At 41.2% G+C, this 27884-nt stretch overlaps 1 protein-coding gene across 1 annotated transcript in view; it reads left to right on the forward strand.

The window, feature by feature from the left end:
• The first annotated feature begins 20642 nt into the window (after positions 1 to 20642).
• ARHGAP24 (Rho GTPase activating protein 24) overlaps positions 20643 to 27884 on the forward strand; it is an 896906-nt gene continuing 889664 nt past the window's right edge. The window contains exon 1 of the mRNA XM_069743298.1: positions 20643 to 20948. The gene's annotated coding sequence lies outside the window, so the exon portion shown is untranslated. The remainder of the gene's footprint in view (positions 20949 to 27884) is intronic.

The raw sequence follows: 27884 nt of genomic DNA on the forward strand, positions 1-27884 counted from the left end.
TACTGAGCATGCCCGTGATGTGGCGGCTTCTCATTGGTAGTCGGACATTAGCTGCTCTGATGATGTGGCAACCCCGGATTAACCCGCGGGCGATGTCTCGGCCGACTGGGCATGAGTGTTTGGGGTGGAGCCTAGCATATAAAAGGCTCTCAGCGATGCACGCGGGCGCGCTAGTGTCATTTATATTTGGTGTGTGTGGGTGGCTACTCTACCACTCTGTCTGGACGTTTGTGCGTGTGTCTTTGCTCTGAGACTGTACACGTTGGCAGGCAGGTTGCACACTTATGCGATTTTGTACCCTTCGCTCAACGCCTGAGGCTCTAGTCTGCCACATGCTTAGGGTGCCGGTCAGGCACAGGTTCAGTAGTGTCAGGACTGGGGTAACTAGCCATTTGGCTTAGCATCTGTTTCATTCATGTGCGCAATTGGCACAGTTCAGTTACAGTTCAACCCTTATGCTATACTTCTCGGTGAAAGCGACATGGTATTGTGCCTAGCGTCAAAGAGCTCTCTCTCTTGGCTTAGCATCTGCTTCATTCGTGTGTGCGGTTAGCACCATTTAGTTGCAGAGCTAGCCCCATCCACGTGCTATTATCCCTGTAACGTTAACAGGGTATAGCACTTCGCATACTCATGCCGCACCTCTCGGTGAAGTAACTGAGCATGGTACTCCGTGTTCCATTCACACTGAGTGGCATTAACTCAGTGTGTATAAGGTTACACTTGCTGTTGTGTTCCATCATTGTTCACTAGTAGTACGGTTCTTCTCTGCAGGGTGGACCCGGGTTGTGATTGCACTTCATTTTATATTATATTTAGTGCAATCCGCCAACCCTAAAATATAAGTCATTATACTGGAAAGAATGTTTCCTAGCATTTTTTCCATTTAAACTCCATTTTTTCTTCGGTTTTGGATGTTTTAGTGTCACTCTGTAAAAGTGGAGTCTGACAACATTGTTCCCACAATAATTCTCAAAAATTACACAAACAAATACAGTATATATCAGATAATTATATAGATATTAGATATATAGTATGATATTATTATATTTCAATGATTGTTTGGGAGTCATGGATATTAATAGGGTATTTCGGAAACGATCATTTATATGCAAAGAGAACACCGACTAGGAAACCCAGATATAATTAAAATATTATTTTATTAGAAACATTAATAATAATAATAATAATAATTTTTATTTATATAGCGCCAACATATTCCGCAGCACTTTATAATTAAGCGGGGACATGTACAGACAATAAATTCAGTATAAGTTAAGACAATTTAAACAGTGACAGTAGGGTTAAGGTCCCTGCTCGCAAGCTTACAATCTACAAGGAAATGGGGGGCCACAATAGGTGAAAAGTGCTTGTTATTAATAAATCTACGGTATATAAAATTTGGAATGGGTGGGAACAAAAACACAGAGCAGAGGGATGCATACTACTTATGGACAAAAGATTATGTGTAATAAATCCCCCCCAAAAAAAAAAATATATATATATACTGTATATATATATATATATATATATATATATATATAAAAATTAATATGAAATTTCTTTTTCTTTAAAATATATAACAAATTATTTGATGAATCATGTATAATATACTGTAAACCCCATAACAACAGGAAAAAGAAAATATAAATTTTTTAGAGGGTGGCATAAACTCTTATAAAGTGACAGTGCATATGTCAGTGCATATCAAATAAATGCAGCGAAAATATTCATATAATATGTGCCTATAGTATGATCAGGATATACTCATGTAAAGTGACAGTGCATATGGCAGTAAATATATAATAACTATCGCAAGGATGCTCGCATAGTATGTGCATATGAACGCATAATAAAGGTGGTGAGACAAATCTCAAGCTGTTGTAATGAGTAATATATACCTGTGATGGGGGTAATCAGCTGTCCAGAGGATGCGTCCACCCCAACGCGCGTTTCAGCGATTGCCGTCGTCAGTGGGTGACCCTGAGGAATATACAGTAAAACTTTTTAAGAGCCAAACACAATGTAGCCCCCCAAAAATTGACACCAATACTTATATCATAGGCATTAGTCCCAAAGCAAAGCAGTCAGCACAGGTATCACGATAGGACTGGCGAGTAAACTGGGACCAGGGGCAACTTTCCTGGCCCTAGCACTAGGGGGGCGCCCTAGCTCACCCTGTTCCCCAGGATACCTCAGATGGCGAGGATGCCGGGCCTCCGTCCTTGACCTGTCTCCTATCTGCAGCCCTGCATCTGTCCCTTTCCCCCACCTGAGGAAGAGAGGCACTACTGTGTACCACAGTACACCAACCCAACAGACAGGGGAACAAAGACAAGGGTAAAAGAAAATTCCACTCACACAAATATACTCTCACAAATAACAGAGGTATTCACCAGGGTGTGAAGGACAGGGGAAGGAATTAATGCAGATAAGGAGGAGGAATTTCCAAGCATACTGTCACGCTGCAGCAATGCAGGTATGTGCAGACTCCATGAAGGAGAGTGGGTGACAGAAAAAGAGGTCACACTTGCCACACCGCAGCCCAGTGCAAGCTGCACTGCACCACCAGGTGGCGACAGAGAGTGGTCAAAGCAAGCCAAGTCTGTAACAGCCGGTAAGCGTATAGTTTAAAAGGGGAAAACAGAACTCGTGGTCAATATACAAGCCGAGGGTCCCAACCAGTCAGGAGCAAAGGTACCAGAGACATGAGACAGAGATCGGAGTCAGAGTAAGCCAAAAGGTCAAAAAGCCAGACAGACGTGTGGTAACAAAAACAGGAAGCAGGAGACAAAGTCAGAGTCTTAGCCGGGTCACAAACGGAGGGGATACAAATCTGAGTCAACCTAAGTCAGGTACAGGAGACAGGTCAGGTACAGGTAAGGGAGGTCAGAGGCAAAAGGAACACAGGGTTTTAACAGGTAGCAGTCTCAGCAAGCCCAAAACTATCAGTGACACAAGCTGCCAGTAAGAGAACCAAGAAATAGCCACTCCCAAATCAAAGAGAGGCAGGAATAGTTAACCCCACCATGACCAGGCCGGAGCAGGAAAAAATGGCAAACTCCGACCCGGATCACGACACATACAAACCAAGCAATAGTCGCACAATAAACTCCAGTTCTCCAGACCCCAGCTCCTCACTCTCTAGGTCTATTTAGCAAGTGCTAACTCAGACAAGACTCTGGCCAGAAGGCCTAGCTTTTATAGGAGAGAAGAGTGGCTAACCGAGCACAGGTGAATGCAGGGATTTCCACATGGCCAATTAGCCCTTGTCCTACGCTGAAAGAAAACAAACACATTTAATACACGGGAGAAGTGCTTCTTCTCAGCTGCGAAGCAGGAGCCATCAGACGCTGCGGTCTTGTGGCACTGCTCTGTCGTGGTAACTCCGTGACAACAGGACAGGGACAGATGGCAGCACCAAGAGAGACACCAGCACCAGGGGAGATGGCAATACCAGGAGATAACCAGTCTAAAGGAACAGAAAAAAAAATTAAGAGAGACAGACATTTTCAAAGGTTCTATACTTACATAGCCAGTGTTGTCTTCACCATGACAGCAGCGGGAGAGACGCGAGCACCACAGACAGATGGCACCACCAGCAGAGACGCCATCACCAGGAGAGATGGCAGAACCAGGAGACAATCAGTCTTCTGCTTCAGTGCAAAGTTTTGTTCTTCCATGCATAGTCTTGTGCTTCTGTGCAGAGTCTTGTGCTTCCGTAGAGAGTCTTGTGTTTCCGTGCAGAGTCTTGTGCTGCCGTCGAGAGTCTTCTGCTTCCATGCAGAATCTTGAGAGTAATGGACTACCTGCCTCCACATCCCCTTTTATACATTAGTGATTTTGCAGGTGGTAACATAGTTTCCTGGACATGATTAGTGTGAAGTACGCGTTGCATTCTGAACGCATGTGTACGCATGTCCTTGCCTACCAATGCTTTCCCATAGACAGTAATGCGTTTTTTCATGCAATCTTCCGCATGCAGATGATTGCGCAATATTTGACGCCTCCAAAAATGCAACATGTTGCGTTCGCTGTGCCCCACCGCACACCGCGAAATGACGCATGTGTATGCAAAAGCATGCAAATGCATGTCCTTGCATACACCATATTAAATATATGTACGCGAGTCGCTCATCCGGGCACCAGAGTACTCGGTAGCGGTCTGGTACTTAAAGGGATGTGTCACGGCGGTGGTGACCCAGTCCGTGGCCCTGGGTGCCCATGTTAAAAGGTTAGTCTCTAAAGGGTTTTTTTAAATTAGGAAAGTTTGTGACACAACCTGTGGTATTCAGTCAGTGGGGACCGATGCTCCCTAAAGCGGTCCTCTGGGGTGATGTTATGGCAGCCGGATGGTATAACTTCCCACAGGTGAAGTAGGTCCCCAGGGCTCCCGATGTATTTGGCAGGGATGGTGAATGCCTCAAATAATTGGAGGACACAGGGTTGCAGTCTTTAAATGGTTTACTGAGATGGTATTCAGCCTCAGTCCAGGGTACCGGTAACAGGTGTAGTTGGAGTCCAGGTAGCCTTAAGACAGGTGGAAATCCCCTTGACATGTCAGTTTGGGAGCCTTCCACTATTCGCTGGTCTGTGGTCCCTTGCTGCCTTTAGCTCTCTAACAAGGCCCTCTTTCTTCCCTGTCCAGGGACAGTACTTGCATGGTAGGCAACTTGAGCAGTCTCTTTTGGGTCTTTGCTCACGGTGACTCTGGACTCTGATTGCTGCTGTACCTCAGGTATTATGTGGGCAAGTCCCTTTTAGTTTCCTGCCCTCCGGTTCTGCTGTGGGGCTCACAGTCCCCCTCAGCCTCGGGCTCTCGGTACCCGGTTTCTGCGCTCAGCTTAGAGAGGCCCCGTAGCAGTCTTTCTCTGGCTGCTAAGTCCCTCTTTGCTCCTTCACTGTCTGCTACCAACTGTCAACTGTCTGCTTATCTGCCTAGCAACTGACTCATCCTCCCGACGTAAGAGAGCAGCTCCCCTCAAGTCGGGTGTAGAGTTCCCCCTTGTGGCCTGGAGTCAGAATGTGTTGCATGAAAGGTTACCTGCCAAAGGGATTCCTCCTGTCTCCAGGCATGGCATTACCCTCCCCGAGAGGAAGGCAATTGGGGTCTGCATATGTCTGCTTCTCCCTCCTACTCCCTTTCTCTCTACATAGACTTTATTAGGCATCTGCAATAAAGCTCAGTAACCTGACAGTCAGTCTTGATTATAGCAAGATTGATTTTGGCAGTTTTTCACAGTAAATGATTAGTTCAGGAGCCAAGAGAAGCAAAATAAGTAGCACAAAATGTTGAGTAAAATACATATTTCTTTGTTAAAATAAAACATACATACATAAATACCAAGAATAAGATGTACTAATATTCTTTACTTTGATGAAATCATTACAGCTATAGAAATTCATAGAACAACAAGTGGGTGTACCCGATGGCTGTTGAGTGTGATCTTACCATTGTGTATTTGTCACATTGTCATTTTTTCCATTGTACAGGGACTTCTAAGGAATTTTTCCATTGTACAAATGTACATAATACATGGCACTAGTACATTATAAGTATAGTGTATGAAAATTATTTACCGTGGTTTAATCATCTGTCGCTCTGTGTAGTTTTTCAGTGGTTGGCCATGTCCCATAGTTCCAGTGAAGGGAAATCTGAATGATTCTGCATACCAATATATTTTGGACAATTGTAAATGTACTTTGTTTTATACTGTATAATTTAGTTTACAATTGCAAAATGATACTTTGTAATAATTAGAAACATCTCCCAGTGTAGTAAATAAGTCTGAAAGTAGGTGAATGTACCCAAAATAATCCATATCCTGATCCAGCATTGTATTTCAAAACATATAATACCAAATTGTGGTGGTAGCGTAATGATACATACATTTTTCAAGATTGGACTCTATTATGGGACCTTGGACAATGATACAAAAGTACAGTATTTTTCATGATAATTTACTGTGACTGAACATTGAATGAAGAGACCATTATGTGCGCTTAGCACTTAGTGTGGGTGTTAAAGGAAAGAGGCGAGCAAAAATTGAAAGGATAAATCAGATTTTCAGTATTTTAGGCAACACTTGGAAGTTGATTTTTTAGTTCCAAAGATGCTTTGTTATTTTAAACCCCATTTTTTAAGTAAACAGCCATCTTATATAAGTATTTGTTTTACTCACCACAACATTCTCAGTAACACAAAAAAAGCTGCTGTCAGTATCCCTGAATGCCAAACAAGATGACAATTTAAACTCTAAAAGGGAAAGGAATTTCTTTTTTTTGTAAAGTAACTTGCTGAATCATGTACAGTAACAGGACAATCCCCTCTCCTTATGTCCTATTAGTTCATAGGTTGAGTGCAACTTCTTTGCCCATACAAAACACCAACGTACATGTACACCAAAATATCATTCGATAGATAGGTGAAAACTTGCCAGTCCCTGGGATCTGACCAGTAGGACCACCAGTAATTCCGAAGGTAATTCTGCAGCCTCTCATTAATGGAGCAGAGGTGATCATGCTTGACTTCCACTTGATTCAATGTCAATGTGACTGTAGGAAATTACCATGTCTTAGCTAACTTGTTTTTTGAGCATATCCCAACATTGGATGTACTTGTACATCTTATTTTAGGATATTTTCCCACAATTGTGCGTACTAATATATCATGTTGATTGTGCAGAGACTGAAGCTGTGACTGGCATGATCACTTAAATCACCATCAAAGCTTGGCATAGCTCAGGAGCCGAGCTCCTGCAGCAACAAAAATTATCACCGCCACTGCTTAACCTTCTAGATGTCAGAGTCAATCCTGACCCTTGTATGCAGATGGTTATGAGAGGGGGCTCTCTCTTTAACTCATCAGGAGGTGCTGCTAAACTCATCAATGCCGATAGCTGGCATGGCAACCAGAGGTCAAACCATAACTATCAGGTCTGCCATGAGCACCTTCTAACAGGCCTCCTCTCAGTATAACTTATAGCATTCTAGCACTGCGCTCAGCCAGCTCCTATTTCTCCTCCTCTTCTTCAGCCTCCACCCTCTCATTGTTATCCAATCCACGCTGAGCAGATGAGATGATATGAGGCTGGAGGGGATCTCCATGTCTTATGTCTTCCTCTGTCTCCATCTAGCCCGCATGCACAGCTCCATATTTAATTGTCAGCAACTGTTTAAAGGGACACTGTCACCTGAATTTGGAGGGAACAACCTTCAGCCATGGAGGCGGGGTTTTGGGGTTTTTGATTCACCCTTTCCTTACCCGCTGGCTGCATGCTGGCTGCAATATTGGATTGAAGTTCATTCCCTGTCCTCCATAGTACACGCCTGCGCAAGGCAGGATTGCCTTGTGCAGGCATGTACTATGGAGGACAGAGAATGAACTTCAATCCAATATTGCAGCCAGCATGCAGCCAGCGGGTAAGGAAAGGGTGAATCAAAAACCCAAAAACCCCGTCTCCATGGCTGAAGATTGTTCCCTCCAAATTCAGGTGACAGTGTCCATTTAAGTAGGCACAGAAGCGGTATTGTTGTGCTTATTATGGCATCTTTGTGGAGTCCTCAAAGTTTGCAGAACCGCACAAATGTCAGACATCCCTGCCCACTGTTCAGTTGTTTTGTGCGGTGGCTGATCAGAATACCAACCGATGTGTTGCAGCTGGTATTCCACAACTGGCGTCTGCTGGTCACAAAGCCTTGCCGGTATGTACAGTATAGGGTTCCAGCATGTAGGCATGTCGCACACCAGATGGTAAGCAGGCACTTGCATGTGCTGCAGTGCTGGATCGGCGGTAGCTATAGGCGACTCGTAGAAATGGGTGCTGACACATCATACCTTTACCAGAATCTGTGTCATCTGGGTAGGTTTTCAGAAACTGTTGAACTTCCAAGTTGAGCACATGTGCAATGCATGGTACATGTGTGAACTTGCCAAGCTTCACATCTGCCACCAGGTTATGGCCATTATCAAACAGAGCCTGGTTGGAGGTTCAACAACAAAAAACACAGATTTGTCTGGTCTGTTATTCCTTTAAGTAACTCTGCCATGGTGTGCAGTTTGTCACCTGGACAAATTAGCTTCAGCAGAGCCTGTTGCCGCTTTGCTGAGGCAGTGATGCAGATCTTACAGCTGATGTGTAAGAAGTGTTCTGAGATAGCACGTTGGAGATGGAGATTGAGGAGGAGTAGGAAGAAGTGCAGGAACTGGTGTAGGAGGTGGGGAAAACCCTGATAGAAGTATGAGCATTACTCCCTGGCATTGGTGGAACATGTACCTTGCCAGGGTGGAACTTGGTCCCATCCTCCACAATGTTCATACAGTGTGTCATCAGGGAAGTGTAGTATCCCTGGCCAACAAGCGGTTGTCCACATGTCGGTCGTTAAGTGGTCAAGCCTTGTGACTGTGTTGGTAAGGGAACGGGTGATGTTCCTGGACACGTACTCGTACAAGGCTAGAACGCCACAAAAGGAGAAATAGTGGTGGCTGGGAGCGATTACCGGGGGCTCCAGAAGGAATCTAAATTGGGGCAATAGCAGGAAAATTTACCTGCAAACAAATGCAGATAGTAAAATAATTTAAATTGTTTTTTCATCATAGCAATCATTGTAAAATAGGAAGTAAATGAAGAACATACAAATTTTAACAGTGCCCTCACCAAGACTGAGGCTTGCTACTTATAGCCCAGTTAAAAATTGTACCCACAGATCATGGGCCACAGTACCCCTACATTAGCAGCTTACAAATTTCACCCACAGAGCGTGGGGCACAGTACCTCTAAATTAGCAGCTTACAAATTTCACCCACTGAGCATGTTGTTAATTCATTTCTACAACAGAAACTGATAATACATTTTTACCCATGCAGCATGTTTTCAAATTTCCATGAGAAAGCTGATTAAAAATTTCACACCCACACAATGGGGCACAGTACCCCACAGCGCAAAAATATCTGTGCAAGTAGCATATGTTACAAATGCCACTGATGAAAAGCTGGTAGTATGATCTTGGATTGAGCTGGCAGTCCGCAGCGAGGCTTGCTACCAGCAGTCTAGTTAAAAATTTAATAAATAGCATGCAAGCAACTGCAGATAAAAAGCTTGTAGTTTGATTCTGGATACAGCTGTCAGTCTTCCACGAGGCTTGATACTGCTAGCTCCAGCACCTTTGCCTTGAGACTCCTCCCAATGCTCTTGCCTTAGAGCTGCGGGGCCCAAAGTGTTTCCCTTGAAAAAAAGTAGTGTTCAAGCAGGCAACTATTCCTGAAATACTTTAGCTAGGTAAAATGGAATTGTACTATTTTCTTGATTGTTCAAGCTGGGACCATGTTTAAGAGGGTATCTGGTGGATTACAAAGTGAAGGAACTGGATGCACTCTCAGCCATCCAATCTCAAACCACCCACACGCAGGGTTGTAGAGTAAACACTTGTAATGAAGAATCAGGTTTCTATTCTGGAGATGCAATCTGATAAAAGTGTACCATATCCAAAACAGGTAGCAGTCAAGCAAATTAACCACTTCTCAACTGAAGGAGGAGCTGATATTGCAAGACAGAATAGCCATCTATATGAGGTTCTGTAATTGGAATGAGTTGTTAAATCCTTTAATGGGCTTTAGGCTCGGCCTCAAAGGTAGAGTAAAATTATTTTTTCTGCACACTATACAGAGGCTTTTGGGCACAGTACCCCCATAGAAGGTAATAAATTTTACCCCCAGTGCATTTTTTCAACATTTATCCCACAGAAGCTCATAGCAAATTGAACACCCAGACAATAGCCCACAGTACCTCCACTCACTGGCAGGGTTGTAGAGTACTCAAAGCCACTTAATGGCACATTACTCACACAGATATGGGTACACAGTTTGCTAGAAATGAAACATCTTGTACTAAAAATATCTTTGTTGTAAAAAAAAAATACCTTGATGGTAATAGTCAATTTTTGAACAACCAAATTTTCACACATATACCAGAACAATATTGGATTTTATTTCAAACAAAAGAAAATTCACACAAACCAAGTTGTGTTTTTAACTGTACCAGGATAAGTGGTGTGTCCAAATTTTAACCCACTGTGATTTTACACAAAGTTTTTTTACAGCACACTTTTTTGGGGAGTTATATATCGCCAAAATTTACCCAAGAACACTTAATACTGTATGGATGAGCAATATAATACCAATCATTTTTTAAACAAGTTTTTGATGGTTATATTGCAATTTAATTTACCCAACAAGACACAATATCCTATGGATGAGTAATATATTATCAAAACATAATATACATTTAAAAAAAAAATTAAGGCTTATATAGCAACAAAATGTAGCCAAGAACACGTTATACTGTGTGAATGAGCAGTATAAAAGCACTAAATTTTTTGAGGGTTATATACAGCTGAAATGTTCTCCAAAATACTGTGCGGATGAGCACTATAACATTAATACATTTATTAACAATTTTTTTGAGGCTTACATTCCACCGAAATCTACCTAAGAATATCTAAGGAGGGTTATATTTTGAGGGTTATATAGCAACTAAATGTGCCCAAACAAGCTTAAAACTGTGTGGATGAGCAATATAATACTGATACATTTTTGAACATTTTTTCGAAGGATAGATGATACCAACAAAATGTACCCAAGAACACGTAATACTGTATGGATGGGCAATATAATATCAATACAATTTTTGACACTTTTTTGAGGCTTATATACCACTGACATCTACCCAGGAATATGACAACAAAATATAGCCAAGAGCACGTAATACTATAAGGGTGAGCAATATAATACCGATACATTTTTCAGCAAGTTTTTTTAGTCTTAGCATGAAATATAGCCAAAAACACGTCATACACTGTGAATAAGCAGTATAATACCAATGCATTTTTTAATAAGTTTTATGAGGGTTGTTTACCATGGAAGTGTAACCAACAACATGTAATACAGATACATTTTTTAACAAGTTTTTTGAAGGTTAGATACCATCAAAATATGCCCAAGAACACATAATACTGTATGAATGGGCAATATAAAGCCAATACATTTTTAACAATTTTTTTGAGGGTTAAATAGCACTAAAATGCACCCAAGAAGACATAATATTCTATGCAATATAATTCCAATAAATTTAGAAATAATTTTTAAAGGGTTATATATCACCGAAATGTACCCAAGAACATACTATATGGAAGAGAAATATAATCGAAAAAAAGAGATGAGGAATCCAGCTCAACGAGGTAGTGAAAAAAAACTCTTTCTTTATTCACTTCAAATCATATTCAGTGGAGGATAAAACATCATCAGCAACAAAGAATAAAATGCGATATCAACGCGTTTCTGGTGAACAAGCACCCTTAATCATGATAAAGGGTGCTTGTTCACCAGAAACGCGTTGATATCGCATTTTATTCTTTGTTGCTGCTGATGTTTTATCCTCCACTGAATATGATTTGAAGTGAATAAAGAAAGATTTTTTTTTCACTACCTCGTTGAGCTGAATTCCTCATCTCTTTTTTTCGATTCCTCCATGCCCTGACACAGCGGTTCCGTGCTCCGAGATCCCAAGGATGCCGATCATGGTGACCTGGACTTTGTCTTATAGAGAAATATAACACCAATATATTTTTTAAAAGGTTTTTGAGGGTTATATAACAGCGAAATGTATTCCTGAAGATGGAATAGTTTATGGGTGACAAATTTAACACCGAAAATGTTAACACTTTTTTGGAGTGTGTTATATCATAAAAAATGTACCCCAGAACACGGAATAGAGTTTTGGTAATAAATTTAACCCAGCAAAAAATTTTTACATTTTTTTTGGAGTGTTATATATCATAGAAATGTACCTAAGATCACGTTATACTCTATGGCTGTGAAATTTAAGTCTTATATATGACAAAAATATATGACAAAAATGTACTCCAGAACACGGAATAGTGTATAGGGGACAAATGTATCCCAGCAAAATTTTTAAATGCTTCTTTGGAATGTTTTATATCCAAGAAATGTACCCCAGACCACAGAATAGTGTGTGGGTACGAAATCTAATCAACCATAATTTTTAAACGGTTGGTTAGACTGTTATATATCATGAAGATGTGACAGAAAGCATGTAATACTCTATGGATGAGTAATCTAATCCAAAAATATTTTTCAATGCTTTTCGTGAGTTTTACATCTCACTGTAATGCAATAATAACCGTGTTAAATGAATGGATGACTCGTTGAATCTATAAAAAAATTAGAACGAAAATATTTTGAATCTGTAGTTGATGTACTTATAAAGTCATAAAGGCTTTCCAGAAAGGGCAAACCCTGGAAAAAATTATAAGGAAGGTTATTAATAGACCCATGAAAGGCAACAACTGACATGCCTCATTCAAATATTTTAAAAGTGTAGATCCTGTACTTCTACACTCATAAATGCTATGCATTAAGAACAAAGTCAGGAAAAATTATAAAAATGGATGGTCACCCACACAACCCTGAAAGGCAAAAACTGTCAGGCCTCATTCAAATGTTTTAAAAGTGTACATGCTGTACTCCTACACTCATGAAAGCTTTGCATAAAGTACAAAGCCTGGAAAAAATTATAAAGATAGACAGTCATCCATACACCCCTGGAAGGCAACATCTGACAGGCCTCATTCAAATATTTTAAAAGTGTAGTTGCTGCATTTCTATCCTCATAAAAGCTTTGCACAAAATACAAAGTGAGGAAAAAATTCTAAGGAGGGTATGACAATAATCCTTTTTTAGATGTCAGCTTCTTTTTCTCCTTCCTCGGGAGGCTGGGGTGACTACCTCCACCTGCTTTCTGAAGCCTGAGTCCCTGGTGCCTGGGATGGAAGTGACCTGGCTTCTGGTAGTGCTAGAGCCCCCAAAATATATAAATGGGCAACAGCCCCTGTGTCACCTGCAACATCGCCTGCTCCCGCACAGGAGGTGGGGATCCCCAAACACAGTATGCTCTCTCAGGGGTGGTAGCAGCTCTGTGTTAAGCCACCTCAAGGAGCTTCTCCCATACCCTTTCATTCCTCAAGAAGGGGTAATCCTGCTCCTTTCCACTGCAGACTTCCATTTAGAGGAATGTGACATTGATTCCAGCTGTCATCTATTGCAGCATTTCCGTCTCTACTGACCGATAGTTGAACGAGATGTGATGATGGGTCCCAAACTCTTCAATGGACTCCCTTCTTGACCACATCCCGAGATACCTTGTAGCCTTCAAACATTTCTCCAGACCTGGTCATGGCTTGCTTCCTTGTCTCCTCTGACCAGCCTAGTTCCCACAGTCTGCTCACCAGTTCCTGAATTCTGGTTCTCCTGTCCGCAGTCCACTAAAACCACAGCAGTAAAGAATACAGCCTGGGTTCAGGCCTTGGTGGTTCTGGAAAATATCCTACCATCTCTGCTATTTCCTCAGTTTTTCTCTTCAATATTACTCCAGTCACTCCCTCAGGTGTCTTGCATTGTTCTGCCATCTTTGTCACCCACTAAGCACGTTATATGGTATGGATGACTAATTGAGTACAGTAAAACATGTTAACGCTTTTTTGTAGCGTTAGATATCACAGAAATTTACCACAGACCATATTAAACTGTATGGCTGAGAAATTTAAGCCTGCTAAATTTTTTAACTCTTTTATTCAGTTTTATAGATCACAGAAATGTACCCCAGACCATTAAATAGTGTATGTGTTAGAACTTTAATCCAGGCAAATTTTTAATGCTGTTTTGTATTTTTAAATATCACAGAAATGCACCCCAGACAATGGAATAGTGCATGGGTGAGAAATGTAATCCAGCTAATTTGTTTAACACTTTGTAGGAGCATTATAAATTACAGAAATATACCACAGACCACAGAATACTGCATGGCTTAGGCCAGGTTCACATTAGCATATCTGTGCGCAGCGTAAAATCCGCATAGATCCACATGCGTCAAGCGTACATATGTTTAACATGGTGTACGCAGGGACATGCATTTGCATGCGGATGCATACTCATGTGTCATTTCGCGGTGTCCGGCGAATGCAACATGTTGCATTTTTTGAGGCATCAAACATTGCACAATCATGCGCATATGGATGATTGCATAAAAAAACGAATTACTGTCTATGGGAACGCATTGGTACGCAAGGACATGCGTACGCATGCATTCGATACGCATGCGTACTTCAGACTGCGCATGTCCTGGAAATGATGTCACAACCTCCATGCATATAAACAATGCAAATGCATGCCAAAACACATTTAAACGCATGCACATGCAGCGTGTGTATTTTGCATCAAGCGTAAGATGATGCGGATGCGTAAGCATGCGTTTTGGCATGCGTTTGCGCATGCAGACGATACTCTGCACACAGAAACGCTAATGTGAACCTAGCCTTAGAAATTTATGCCTTCAACATTTTGTATTGCTTTTTTTCAATATTATAGAAGATAGAAATGTACCCCAGACAATGGAATAGTATATGGGTGAGAATTGGAAACCAGCTATTTTTTAATACTTTTTTGAAGTGCTAGATATCACAGAAATGTAACCCAGACCACAGAATAGTGTAAGAGTGCAAAATGTAATCCAGCTAATTTTTTAACACTTTGTGGGAGTGATAGATACGACAGAAATGTACGCCAGACCATGGAATAGTGTATGGATGTGATCTATTTAGCTTAACAGATCACAGAAATGTATCTCAAACCACAGACTAGTGTATGAATGAGAATTGCTATCCAGCCAATTCTTTTAACGCTTTTTAAGGCTGCCGTCACACTATCAGTATTTGGTCAGTATTTTACATCAGTATTTGTAAGCCAAAACCAGGAGTGGGTGATAAATGCAGAAGTGGTGCATATGTTTCTATTATACTTTTCCTCTAATTGTTCCACTCCTGGTTTTGGCTTACAAATACTGATGTAAAATACCGACCAAATACTGCTAGTGTGACGGCAGCCTAATAGTGCTAGATAGTATCATAGAAATGTACCCCAGATCACAGAATAGTGAATTGGTTCTGTTGTGTAAGCCAGCTATTTTTCAACGCTTTTTTGGAGTGTTAGATATCATAGAAATGTACTACAGACCATAAAATAGTGTATGAGTGAGAAATGTAATTGAGCTTATTATTTAATGCTTTTTTCAGCTTTATAGATCATAGACATGTACCCCAGACCACTATGGGTGAGAAATTTAACCATGCAATTTTTTTAAGCTCTTTTTTGAGTGTTATATATCATAAAAGTTTACTCCAGAACACAGAATAGTGTATGCGTAAGAAATCTAACCTAGGATAAATTTCCAACAATTTTTTGGAGTGTTTTATAACACAAAAAAAGTAATACAAAGCATGAAATACTTGATGGATTAAAATATATTACATTTTTTCACCCTTACCTCCCAAAATAAAAATGCAGCTGTATATTTGGCAAAGGACTGCACAGCCCTAATCCCTGTTTATAGATTGTATTCAGCCACTCTCTCTGCGCCTACGACTCTCTCTACCTCCCTACTTTCATTTAGGCCGGTTTCACACGTCAGTGGCTCCGGTACATGTAGTGACAGTTTTCTCACGTACCGGAGACACTGACACACGTAGACCCATTCAAATGAATGGGTCTATGCACATGCCTGCGTGTTTTCACGGACCGTGTGTCCATTTGCAAAACACGGAGACATGTCTGTTTTTCTCCAGCAGCACGGTCTGCAAAGCGTCCCGCACACGGGCACACAAGGAACAGTGTGCACTCTCCTCCATGTGCACGTACCGCCGCAGGAGAAACAGCGCTACAGTTAAGCACTGTCCCCTGCATGTGGTGCTGAAGGCGGCATTCATCTCTTCTCCCCTGCAGCACTCTCTGGAGACAAGGGATGAAAAATCAAGTTTTTTTGTTAAAAATAAAGTTTGGGGTCACCTCCCACCCCTCCCCACCCCCCGCATGCCCACCCACTAGCAGAGAAATACTCACCCAGCTCCCGTGATGCCCCCTCTCAGCGCCGGCAGCTTGTCCTGTGTGAGCGGTCACGTGGTATCGCTCATTACAGTGATAAATATGCGGCTCCACCTCCCATAGGGGTGGAGCCGCATATTCATCACTGTAATGAGTGGTACCACGTGACCGCTCACGCAGGACAAGCTGCCATCGCTGAGAGGAGACACTGCGGGAGCTGGGTGAGTATTTCTCTGCAAGCGGGCGGGCGCACGGGGGGTGGAAGGCAGGAGGATCCCCAAACTTTATTTTTAACATAAAAAAACTAACTTGATTTCTCATCTCTTCTCTCCTGCAGGGGAGAAGAGATGAATGCTGCCTTCAGCACCACATGCAGGGGAGAGCGCTTACTGTAGCGCTGTCCCTTCTGCATGGTCCGTGTGGTCCTCAGGTGGCACACGGGCGGCACACGGCTGACTCACGTGTGCCACACTGATGTGCCACCTGAACACGGACACAGATTACTTCGGTACCGATTTCTCCGGTACCGGAATTATCTGGACGTGTGAGACTGGCCTTATACAGTATATACTAAATTCCATTGGGTATGTTAATTGATGTAACCAAAGGGGTCAAATGTGCAGTGGGATGTATCCAAAGGAATCATAGAAGATGGCTATGCCCAATTGAATTAATAAGCAAATCTTTTTAAATGCTCAGTATATTTTATTATGTACCTTATGTGACAGAGTAGCATTAAATCCTTATCTCTCATTTGGTTTAATGCACAGTCATGACCAAATGTTTTGAGAATAACACAAATTTAGTTTTTTCATAAAGTTTGCTGCTTTAGTGTTTTTAGATCTTTTAGTCATACTTTTCTATGGTTACTGAGTACAGTTATTAGAATTTCATAAGTTTTGAAACTTTTATTGCTAAATACATCAAGTTTATGCAAGGACTCAATATTTATAGTGTTATCACTTATTTTTCAAGACTTCTGAAATTCTCGCTGTCAGCTAGATATCATCTTCTGGGCGAAGTTCTGACTGATGGCAACTCATTCTTTCCTTATTAGTGACTGGAGTTAATAACATTTTCTGTGTTTTTGTTTGAACACTCACTGAGGGTCAACCACCACATCTTCTAAATGGAATTGAGATCTGTAGTGTTTCCTGGCCATGGACACAAAATTGTAATGTGGTGTTCACAAAGCCACTTAATTATCACTTTTACATTGTGACATGTCTACATCATGTTGGAAAAAGCCTTGTTCATTGCTAACAGCTAATCACGCTATGCACCTAAACTATAAGGCTAAGTTCACACTGGGGAATTTTGCTTCATTTTTTATGCATTTTCTAATGCTAATTTCCAGATGTATTTTACCTCAAAAACATGATATTTCAGAAGCCTTATGCACACACATTGTTTTTTTTGTCATCTGCATTTTGTGCATTGCTTGTTTTTTTTTACATATAGCATGTCACTTCTTTCAACCATTAAATTGAATGGAAAAAAACGCACGAAAAAAATCGCACCAAAACTGCACCGAAAATGCCACAAAAAAATGCAGCAAAACCTGCATTTTTGCCACAGCTTCTTTCCTGCCAAGCACTCAGGTTTTGCTGCATAAAGAAAACGCAACAAAAATGCCCAGTGTGAACTTAGCCTTACTATTTCCTTATTTACTTACTACAGAGTATATGCTCATTTTGTTTTGTTTTTCTTGGGTCTTGTCCGTGAAATGAACACAGTGTGAACGTGATCCTAAACATTGCACATATACCAACTTATGCTCCAGTTCATTTCTTTAGTTTTGCTGCATTTACTTCTTTGCTGCATTGCTGCTATTAGTAAACCAGTCTGAGTTACCATGTCTCTCCAGATAGGAAAAGGAAAGGTGGCTAGAAAAAAGCACAATGACCAACAATTAAGGAAAAATCAGTTAATCTTTATTAATACAAAAAGCTACACACAAATATAAAGCATAAAACAGATGCCTCTAATGCGAGGGACGCATCAAGCTAGGGACCCCATTATACATCTATAATTGAGATTATAATTAATAATTTCACAAAAAAAAGATAAAGTGCATCATGGAAATAGAGGCAAAAAAACTGATTGCATACTAATATGAATGACCACACCAATGAATGCAAAGTTGTTTAGTTTAATAATTATAAAGTGCTTGTGCAAAGGAGGGTAAATTCAGTAAGTAAAAGCAATCAATCAATACACTGATGAAAACTCTGGTATGAAAACTGAGAACTAAATAATAATTTCCCATCAAGGATTGTAGTGTTCCATACAGCAAAAGTAATCAAGAAAGGAAGACCTCATACTAACATTATGCATTATATACAATTTGTCAGAAAATGAACGTGCTAAGACCAAAGCTAACTGCAGCTTATAGTATGCACGGGCAAGTGCTCCTAGTATGTGACTTAGGCCCGAGTCACACTTAACGTATGAAAAATCGGTACAAGTCTCTCAGCTGAGAGTCGCACGAGTGTTCTCCGTATGGTCATCCGTGTGTAGTCCGTTTGCAATGCGATGATGCGATTTTCTCGTACCAATGTATCCGTATGGCATCCGTATGACATGCATATGACTTTACATTTCTCACTGATTTTCCTCATTGAATTTAATGGCTCAATGGGCTGAAATGAGGAAGTCACACAGATGGTCGGAGTGGGGTCTGATTTTTTTTCTCACACCCATAGGCTTGCATTGGCAAGTCTCGGCCAAGTCTCAGTGACAATCGCAGCATGCTGCGATTTTACCTGCACGTAGAATACACCTGAGAAACAATATGGTGATGTGAGATGACCAGTATTTGGTCAGTATTTTACCTCAGTATTTGTAAGCCAAAACCAGGAGTGGGTGATAAATACAGAAGTGGTGACGTATTTCTATTATACTTTTCCTCTGACTGTTCCACTCCATATTTTGGCTTACAAATACTGAGGTAAAATCCTGACTAAATACTGATCATCTGAATGTGGAATTATGCAGAGGCTACAGACTTGTAAACTTAACTCTTCTAGCTGAGTTATGTGCATGTATGTCCACACGTTTATGCATACACTCAGTGGCTTAAGTAGAGTTCCATGGTCCAAGGTGCAAAATTTGGACCTGGGACTCCACTTCTATGTTGGTCAGGTGTATGGACCTTTGCAGTTGTATAGGTGCTCAATGTAATTACCGTATTTTTCAGACTATAAGAATCACCGGACCATAAAAGGCAACCTAAATTTTGGGAAGTAAAATAGGAAAACATTTTTTTTATAAAATGGTGGTCCGTCTTATAGTCCAAATTTAAGGTATGTTACCTGTGGGGCATTAGCGGTGGAATGGGGTCACAGGAAGCATGGTTCCTTCCTCAAAGAAGTAAGACACTGCTGTGGGCCCTGGGTGGGGGAAATGAGTGCCCCAGCGATGGAGGTAGATCGGATGCTGCGGGCCCGTTGTTGGTGATGAGGCAGAGTGCATGCTGCAGGCCCGATATTGATAAAGAAGTAGAGAAGAGTCCATTGCTTTTTTGGCAGCCATTTCCCTCAAGCCATTGGCTGCCAGAGGCCACTCTGCACAGACAGGGATCTTCCCACCCTGGCCTCTTTATGTAATAATGTGCCTGTCCTGGCCTCTTGCTGTAATAATGTCCTCTGTGCTGGCCACCATCAAATAATAATGTCTGTTATCATGGGCCCCTTCCTGGTACAATGTCTCCCATCCTGTGTCCCTTCCTGTTATATTATCCCCTTTTCTGTGCCTCTTCCTGCTATAATGACCCCCATCCTGTGCCCTTTCTTGGTATTATGTCCCCAATCCTGAGCCCCTTTCAGTAATAATCCCACCCATTCTGGTCTTCTTCCCAGCATAATGTCATCTATCCTGGGCCCCTTACTGCAATAATGCCCACCATCCTGGCCCCTTCCAGTAACAATGTACCCCATCCTGGTATAATGTCTCCCATCATGGGCCTCTTCCTGGTATAATATACCCCATCCTACAAAAATGTCCCCTGTCCTGGTATAAAGACCCCAATCCCTGACCGCTTCCTGGTATAATGACCCTCATCCTGGTATAATCCCCCCAATCCTTGGCCCCTTCCTTGTATAATGTCCCCTATCCTGGTATGATGTTCATTTTGCTGCTCTTTTCTAACACATAAAAAAATAAACATTTCTCCCTACCTTCCTCTGCTCCCACGATGTGCGTCTTCATCTTCTGAACCCTGCAGAAGACTTCGGCGTGCCAGCCATGGGCGGCGCATGACGCTACTCATGCGAACGTCAGCTGCTAACCTCTGTTTGTCTGGCTGCTTGCAGTGCAGGGTGACGTCGGGTCCCTGAGCCGTAATACACTTTGTCTTAATGTGCGTCCAGCTAAAATAGGCGCTGGTATTGGTGGGCCCCCCTTTCGCGCAGACCCGGTTGCAGATACATATAGAGAAATCTTTGTTTATCGTGTCTTCTTTTACTCTATACGGAGAGGAGTTACATATATAGAAATAGGAAGAAACATATGCTGATGTAACTGATAGTACATTTTTCCATCCTTCCTCTTTCTTTACTGTTCGTCCTTTCAGCTAGTAATAATGAGTTCTGTATCATCTCAGTAGTATTGCACTGGCTGCCAGTTGCCTGTGAAATCTGAATCCGGGGAGGGCTGTCCTGCTTCCTTATCCCAGCCTCTTGCACTGTGCAGTGTAGTGACACATTCACACACAATCAGTCCTGGCAAGTTCAGGGACAGTGCCCTGCCACAGACACTACATAGAGCCTAAGTGCCTGGCACAAATCCGAGCCACTAGTGGGGTCTGCATCGTTATCCGGGGGATCTCTCTGCATGGCCACACTGCATTTACCACAGCTCGATGTGAAGAACTTCATCTCACTGACAAGACATACTTATCTGAATGCACCCTTGCCTTGTGGATTGCTACAACATTACATTGGATTTACTTATTATAGACATCATTCGCTGCTCTTGATTTGATCCATTGTTGGAAAGGGTAAGTGCTACGTCTTCTGTTCCTCGAAATGACTTCTTTAATTATTGACACTGAAAGTTATTCTTCCACCCTAGAAAGGAGCAGCTGTCTTGTGGAATGTGTCTGGGTGAATGGGAACTCTGTTCCCCCATTGGGTTAGTAAAAGGTCTACAATGGTCTGGAGTCACTGGGTACACATCATGCCCACCGCCTCAGTTCTTGCTTTGTACAGTAGGTTTTTTTGCCTGTCCTATAGGATTAGCTTTTCCTAAAAGAAACAGTCTGCATGCTTGTAATGTAAAGGATACCATAAGCTAAGTTTGCAGCTGCTACCGTATGAGCGCTTGCATCTATGAAGAATTTGAGTAGACAGCACCCTACATGATGTTCTTATATTTCAGAAATTGGGTCCCTATAACACATGTTCCTGTGTTTATTTATAAAATGGTTGATGTTCCTTTTAGTAGCATGTGTGTACGGTTACATTAGAGATGTTCTGCTTTGTTGTAAAGTATTGGGAAATATTGGTAGTTCCTAAAAAAAGGGCAATATAGACAATTGTTTCTGCGATTGATAATAAATGTTCTAATTGATTATCAAAGGTGTCAAATATTTATTACAAATATTCTGCTAATTAGAGGTGTTATCATTAGAGTTGAGCGAATTTCTTCGGTCCCCGCTCATTCGGCATGCTATAGCGCTTGCCGAATAAGCTGCAGAGGGAAGTGGGATTCATGGAGCGCACCGGCTGATCAGCTGTCCGGCGCTGCAGCTGCATGTGTCACGGCTGTGTCACTGTCACAGCACTTGCATGCAGAGTCTGTTTGTTGGGCTCTTCATGCATGTGCTGGGACTGTCACACAGCCACGACACATGCAGCTGCGGCGCCGATCAGCCGGCGCGCTCCATGTATCCAGATTCCCTCTGCAGCTTATTTGGCAAGCACTATAGCTTGCCGAATAAGTGGGGACCTGAAGAAATTTGGTCAACTCTAGTTGACATGCAATCTAATGTCCATGAGAGCCACAGACTTTAAGGCAAATCTCCAGGTGATGGTGATCATAAAATAATGGTAGGAAAGTGTGCCTTGCTATTTTATGCCTGTAGCTACGCTAGTACAATTACATCACCAGTTTTTATGACATACAGCTCTGGCAAAAATTAAGAGGCCACTGCAAATTGTTCAGTTTGTCTGATTTTTCTCTTCACAGGTATATTTTTGAGTAAAATGTAAGTTGTTCTTTTATTCTATAAACTTCTGACAACATGTCTCCAAATTTCCAAGAAATAAATTTTGTATTTTTTTCTGAAAAGGAGAAATGGTCAAAATTAAAAGAAACAGTGCTTTCAGACCTCAAATAATGCAAAGAAAACAAGTTCATAATCATTACAAACAACAACACTAATGTTTTAACTCAGGAAGAGTTCAGAAATCAATATTTTGTGGAATAACCATGATTTTTAATCACAGATTTCATGCGTCTTGGCTTGCTTTCCACCAGTCTTTCACACTGCTCCTGGTGCAAAAATGTAATCAGTTCTTCTTTGTTTGATGGCTTGTGACTATCCATCATCCTCTTGATTACATTCCAGAGGTTTTCAATGGGGTTCAGGTCTGGAGCGGTCTCTTAATTTTTGCCACAGCTGTATGACACTTTAAAGGGACTCTGTCACCTGAATTTGGCGGGACTGGTTTTGGGTCATATGGGCGGAGTTTTCGAGTGTTTGATTCACCCTTTCCTAACCCGCTGGCTGCATGCTGGCTGCAATATTGGATTGAAGTTCATTCTCTGTCCTTCATAGTACACGCCTGCGCAAAGCAATCTTGCCTTGTGCAAGCGTGTACTACGGAGGACATAGAATGAACTTCAATCCAATATTACAGCCAGCATGCAGCCAGTGGGTAAGGAAAGGGTGAATCAAACACCCGAAAACTCCGCCCATATGACCCAAAACCAGTCCCGCCAAATTCAGGTGACAGGTTCCCTTTATCTACATATTATTGGTTGCCCTCATTATCCATTGGAGCAAGCAGTAGTCTAAGGATCGGTTCAAATGTTGCTTTTTTTTGCAGTTTTTTTTTATATACTTTTTAATGCAAATTTTCAGCTGCATTTCACAGTACCAGCAAAGTCTGTGAGATTATAGAAATCTCTTGCACACATATATTTTTTTTCCTGACTGTTTTGTCAAAGAGCTGCGTTTTTGCAAAATGCAACATGTCACTTCTTTCAGTGTTTTCTCAGAGTTTTTGCAAGGTTTTTCACCCATTGAAAGCAACGGGTAGTGCAAAAAACACAGCTATGTTTTTGGTGCCAAAATCTTATGAAGTTGAATCAGATTTTTTTATGCACTAAAATTATCAGCATGCACAAGACACAAATGTACCTTGACAAAAAAAGTAAAAAAATGCCGCAAAAAACGTAGCAAAACCTTTCTTTTTGTAAGCAGCTTAAACGATGGTTAACTTTCCATATAAAAACTCTGCAAAAGCGCAACATGTGAACATAGTCTAAGACTTTCCCGTTGACTTTGCCAGCATATAGAGGTAGAATTCAGCAAAGCCTAGTACGTGGAGTGCTCTAGGCTGCCGAAAACAGGCATGGTGCCACGAAGACCTTGTGCTTTCACAAAGTGAATTTTTGATGTTTTATTTACAGGTAGAGTTGTATTCTTGATTTAAAGAATACTGGATTTTTTTTCATTTAAACTGAATACCTCCTCCAGTTTTGGAATAGGTTTTCTGACTTTCGTTTATAATCTGTGTTTTTAGAATTATAACAGAATATTATAATGTTTCGTATCATTTCTCAAAAACATTACATGATAGGAATAATCTGAAGTCATTTCTGAAATCAGCATGAAAAATTATATCAGGAACACTCAAAATTGTCCGAGGGACAAAACCTTTGTAAGGCCGGTTTCACACGTCAGTGTCTCCGGTACGTGAGGTGACAGTTTCCTCACGTACCGGAGCCACTGACACACATAGACACATTAAAATCAATGCATCTGTGCAGATGTCATTGATTTTTTGCGGACCGTGTCTCCGTGTGCCAAACACGGAGACATATCAGTGTTCGTGGGAGCACACGAATTACACGGACCCATAGGGGTGGAGCCGAATATTCATTACTGTAAATGAGCGGCCCCACGTGACCGCTCATACAGTACAAGGTACGGCCAGGACAGGAAGCAGCGAGGGAGTCGGGAGCTGGGTGAGTATTTTAATCACAGTGGGGGGGGGCGCACAGGGGGTGGGAGCGGGGGGGGACCTGGATCTTGATTTTACACACTATTATTCATATCTTCTCTACAGCAAACACTGCTGCAGGGAAAATATGAATGGGGCTTCAGCACGATGCAGGGGACAGCGCTAAACTTTAGCGCTGTCTCCGGCACGGTGCGTGTGGTACCCAGTGGGCACACGGGCGGCACACGTGTGCCGCTCGTGTGCCACACTGATGTGCCACAGAAACACACCGGCACACGAATACAGATAATTCCGGTACCAATTTTTCCGGTACCGGAACTATCTGGACGTGTGAGACTGGCCTAACACAGTGAACGAAAGTTGTCTGCAAAACACTTTTGAACAATTGCTTTTGCTGCTGACATCGATGCACATGTATGTAGTGTCTCGGACGTCATAATTTAGACTATAAACTGTTGTTTCTTAACCCCTTAGGCCGGCATCACACTAGGTGTAAGTAAATACGGTCCGTTTTTTACGGCCGTAATACGCAGTAATTGTCCCAAAACACTGTTCCGTATTCAATGCGAGGATGCGATTTTTACGCACAAATTTATCCGTGTGTTATCCCTATGGCATCTGTATGGCATCCGTATGGCTTCCGTGCGGCGATTTTTTTCTCGCAGGCTTGCAAAATGGACATATCATGGATCCATCGGCCCAAATATTCTTAAAAACATCTATACAGTCTGTATATATATATATATATATATATATATATATATATGTCATTGAGACACATATATATAGTTATATTTAATTCAGCGCTAGATAGCAGAAAAGCCAGTAATTCAATTGCCGGCTTTTCCACTCTGTGGTCGGCGCTCATAGCAAGCCTGTAATTCTGCTGCATAGAGGTGATCTGAGCATCACTTCTATGTAGCAGAAGCGATCGCACTATGGCAGCTTCCAGCCTCCCATGGAGGCTATTGAAGCATGCTAAAAGTAAAAAAAAGTGTTTCAAAATATAAAAGATATAAAAGTTCAAATCACCCCCCTTTCGCCCCAATCAAAATAAAACAATAAAAAAATTCAAACCTATACATATTTGGTATCTCCGTGTTCAGAATCACCCGATCTATCAATAAAAAAAGGATTAACATAATCACTAAATGGCGTAGCTATAAAAACAATCAAAACACCAGAATAACGTTTTTTTGGTCACTGCCACATTGCATTAAAATGCAATATGGGCAATCAAAAGAACATATCTGCCCAAAAGTGGTATCATTAAAAATGTCAGCTTGGCACACAAAAAATAAGCCCTCACATGGCCATATTGACGAAAGAATAAAAAAAAGTTATGGCTCTGGGAACAAGGGGAGCAAAAAAACAAAAAAGAAAAATCGAAAAAAGCTCCGGTCATGAAGGGGTTAAAAACCTTATGTGATACAGACTTTTGGAGCACATATTCGTGTTCAGCATATCAAAATCTATAAGATACAATAAAATTTTCTCCGGTACAAGAATTTCTCTGAAATTTGTTGCACAGTGAATCCGTGTTTTTACAATTATAACAGAACATTATAATGTTTTGCAAATACAAAAGGAACAGCCGGACAGCACCACTGCCAGGAAGAACAAAGTGGGAACCACTCACCTGTGCCTTGTGGGCCAAGAGATCTGATCCTGGGTGCAAGGCTCCGCTGGAGAAAAGTCCATGTGATAATCTCAGAACGAAGAAAAAAATGGAGCGCACTCGCCGATCATCCTGTGCAGGTATCTTTATTCAAACGTAGTGTTGTACATCTTCACGACCGGGGGTTCTATACAAAGAGTGCGGCGAAGCTTGACGACGGCCGTTTCGTGCCTATCTGGCGCTTGCACAAGGCAAGATTGCTTTGCGCAGGCGTGTACTATGGAGGACAGGGAATGAACTTCAATCCAATATTGCAGCCAGCATGCAGCCAGCGGGTAAGGAAAGGGTGAATCAAAAACCCAAAAACCCCGCCTCCATGGCTGAAGATTGTTCCCTCCAAATTCAGGTGACAGTGTCCCTATAAAGGTCTACAAAAAAAGGCTATAATGGTAGAGATCATTCTGAAATACTACATTACTCTTCAAGCTTGAAAGTTATGATGGTTCAGTGTGTCATAAAAATTTAAGAGGTTGTGTCTAGAATGGACGTTATCGCCATTCATAACATAACTTTTGATTCATCCACTGTGACTCCAAATTGATCTTTAGAACAGGGCTTGAAGAGCTATTTCCGGTGGTCCTATTAAGAATGAATAGAGCAAAGGTGTGCATGCTTGGCCTGTTTTTCATTCAGACAGGGTGCTTCAGAACCCCATTCTTGGGATTCGTGGGGGAGTCCAGTCATTGGACCCCATCAATCAGGAAGTTAACCACTATCCTGTAGATAGAGGAGAACTTCTAAACTTTGCACAGCCCCTTTAAGTGGACATAAGTCATAATTTATGAGATTTTGCTTATTAGGTTTACATGAGTTGTATTGCTGCCCGAAGAGACAGATGGCACATTCAGGGAGAGGGGGACATAGTATGAACTAACTAAGGTATCTATTGCACAGGCAGACATCTTTTCTGATTAGATGTAAATTACTCCTTGAATTGGTTGAACTTAAAAATACAAAAGTATAGTACAGTTGGAAGTTGATATTCATAAATACAGAGCTGAAGGTTTTGGGTACTAGGATCGATAATGCCAATATCTATGCAAAATTCCTAGCAATGCAGCATTGATCAGTGTCTTTCTATGCCATGAAGCTACATAATAAGCCTCGTACTGCTTGTGTAGCACACAAAATGATACGGTGGTAATGGCATTAACAATCCTGTTACATAAAGATTGGGTTCTGTTATATTTCCCATGACAGTAGTAGGAAGATCATACACCTCTCAAAGAGGCATATAAGACAAACTGTATGTGCACCAAAATTATCAAAGAAGCAATTTATTTATTAAATATAGACAAATCATTAAAAATCGCGAAAAGAAGCCCTTAGAAAAATCAATCACATAACAATATGAAAGACCAGAAATACGTGATTAACCATAATACGCTAATTCAATCCAAATTATGCAAAGACCAATTAATATACAGCTATAGCAAAAATTAAGAGACCACCACATCAAAACCCTTTCATGGGCAGCCCAATCTCCAGACCTGAACCCCATTGAAAACCTCTGGAATGAGGATGATGGATAGTCACAAGGCATCAAACAAAGAACTGCTTACATTTTTGCACCAGAAGCAGAGTGAAAGACTGGTGGAAAGCATGCCAATACGCATGAAAGCTGTGATTAAAAATCATGGCTATTCCACCAAATATTGATTTCTGAACTCTTCCCGAGTTAAAACATTAGTATTGTTATTTCTAAATGATTATGAACTTGTTTTCTTTGCATTATTTGAGGTCTGAAAGCACTGTTTTTTTTTATTTTTACCATTTTTCTTTGTCAGAAAAAAAAATACAAAAATCATTCCCTGGAAATTCGGAGACATGTTGTCAGAAGTTTATAGAATAAAAGAACAATTTACATTTTACTCAAAAATATATCTATAAAGAGAAAAATCGGACAAACTGAACATTTTGCAGTGGTCTCTTAATTTTTGCCAGAGCTGTATAAGAATGATGGATGCAGACACAATGTAATTGCTCAATATGCAAATAAATTCTATGCACTTACACTGTAAAAGACCAAAAAGTTTCCAAAGATGAATCAAATACAGCTATTGTA

The sequence above is a fragment of the Ranitomeya imitator genome, chromosome 1, assembly GCF_032444005.1.
Source record: "Ranitomeya imitator isolate aRanImi1 chromosome 1, aRanImi1.pri, whole genome shotgun sequence".
NCBI lineage: Eukaryota > Metazoa > Chordata > Amphibia > Anura > Dendrobatidae > Ranitomeya > Ranitomeya imitator.